Genomic DNA, 2,319 nt, shown 5'->3' with positions numbered 1-2,319 from the left:
CGCCTTAATTTTTTAGGGTATCTCTGATATCATTAACTTGCATACTTACAGTAATAGGGAACTCACTGCTTTGTTTAAAGTCTTTCCTTTTATTGATCTGTATTCTGTATCTCAGCAATATACAGAGAAAAAAATTCCACTGCCTTTTCCACATGACCTTGTCCGTCTTCATGTCCCTCAGCTGCATCCACAAACCTCCCTGCCTCTCCACCAGTGCAAACATAGCATTTCATAAAGGTTTATTGGTTTGAATGGTTAGAGTTACCTCTTTGGTCACGATGGTTTGGGTATAATTGTAATGGTAGAGCATGAACTAAAACAGAGTAACCAACGACTGGAGGGTCCTCCCAGATTTACAACTTCTAGCTCTTTGGGGCTTTATGTGTAATTTTCCTCATTTCCATTGTTATCTCTGATCGCTGAACAGAACTCTCTCTCTCTGGAGTCAAAAACAGCAGCTGGATGTTTACATCAACGAAATGACCGTTCTGGTTCACTGACATGCGCTGTATTAAAACCATCAACACTCATTGCTGTTAATAATAAGAAACATCATCAGAGAACCCAATAAAAACTTTTCTAGTAAAATTCCATCTCTTGAGTAATATACACAGCATCTCTGATGACCTCTGAGCATTTATGGAGGCAGATTATTTCAAAAGCTAATGCAAAATATTAGGGGTGAACAAACTTACAGAATTAGAGTGATTTGTCTGTTTCAACAACCAAAAGCAAGATTCCTAGCCAATAAAAATGGGAGCTCAAGATTTGCAGATACTAACTAATACATACATAAAATAGATGAACAAGTTCATACTGTAGAGCACAGGAAACTATATTCAATATCTTGTCGTAACATGTTGAAAAAGAATATGAAAATGAATATATGTTCGTTCATGTATGACTGAAGCATTGTGCTGTGCACCAGAAACTGACACAACATTGTAAACTGACTGTACTTCAATAAAAAAAAAATGTGTATAAAAAATAAATAAATAAATAGGGTGGGGGGAGGTATAGCTCAGTGGTAGAGCACATGCTTGGTATGCATGAGGTCTTGGGTTCAATCCCCAGTACCCTCATTTAAAAAAGTTAATAAAGTTGGTTATGGTTGTAATAATAATAATAATAATAATAAGGAGAAGAAGGAGAAGAAGGAGAAGAAGGAGAAGAGGAAGAAGAGGAAGAAGAAGAAGAAGAGGAAGAAGAAGAAGAAGAAGAGAGAAGAATCAGGGCAGAACCCTGCCTGTGTTCTCTCCTTTCTGGAGGAAACCCCCAGATGGGACCAGGCAATGGGATGCGATGGAAGACACCCGGACAAAAGAGACAGAACGGGGTTTGAATCTTTGTCTTTCATGAGGAGGCTTTCTCTCTCCCTGGCTGTGGAACTTTGGACCTGTTATTTAATTTTCAGAAGCCTTCATTTTCTCTCCTGAGAATAGTGATATTTAATTCAGAGGGCTATCACAAGGATTAAATAAACAAATATTTGCAGTGTGTTTGGCGCGTAGCAGATACTGGAGAGAAGCTGTTATTTCCCTTCTGCTCCCTGCCTTCTTCTTTGGTCTAAATACTAACTCTTAGGAAAATAACAGCATTTTTCTAAACTCATCAAAACTGGCCAGACTTCCCAGAGTGGTAATCAGTCTACATGCTAGAGCTACAATTTGTAACTTTGAAACCATTATGGTGGTTTTCACATTTTAAAAAGCAAACTACCAAGGAGAAATTTTTTCTGTTTTCCTGATGAGTAAGGAGGAAAGTGAACTTGATTTTCATTATTTTGGTAAAGACGATCGCATTTCTTCTGAGCCAAGTACCATCTTGACTGACTTGTGTTGAAATGAAGAGCCCATGAACCAAGTTTTGGTAATTTTATTTTGGAGCAGAAATCACTTTTTGAGGATAATGAGGAGAGAAGGGAGAAGACTGGTTGATTTTTCCAAAGCTGGTGCAGGGAGTCAGGAGGCTGAGTTCTTATAAACTGTAGAGAAGGCATATAGACGGCTGGAAGAGAACATTTCCTTGTATTGACCGCTTGGAGCCAACTCTCCCCTAGCCTGCGAATATGATCAGCCTGCTTTCCCCACCAGGTACATGAGTAAAAAAAAAGTAATATTTTTGCCTGATGTAAATTATTAAGTGTTTCTTTGCATGGTTGCTTGAAATCGGAGGTGCATTCACGTATTTCTGCCACTCAGTTTCAAACCTGAAGCATTTTTATGTACATTTGCTCTCATGTTAAATTTGCCTTATTCATGCATTCATTCATGGGAACCAAATATGTGCAAAGAATCCTATGCACTGTGAACGAATAAA

General features: G+C 38.2%; 1 non-coding gene across 1 annotated transcript; it reads left to right on the top strand.

Moving 5' to 3' along the window:
* Nucleotides 1-1,010: 1,010 nt before the first annotated feature.
* TRNAT-GGU (transfer RNA threonine (anticodon GGU)) lies at nt 1,011-1,082 on the top strand. The gene has a single exon. It is a non-coding gene; the product is annotated as a tRNA-Thr (tRNA).
* The last annotated feature ends 1,237 nt before the right edge of the window (nt 1,083-2,319 follow it).

This window comes from Camelus dromedarius, chromosome 34 (genome assembly GCF_036321535.1).
Source record: "Camelus dromedarius isolate mCamDro1 chromosome 34, mCamDro1.pat, whole genome shotgun sequence".
Taxonomy (NCBI): Eukaryota; Metazoa; Chordata; class Mammalia; order Artiodactyla; family Camelidae; genus Camelus; species Camelus dromedarius.
This window is presented reverse-complemented; position numbering and strand designations above follow the sequence as displayed.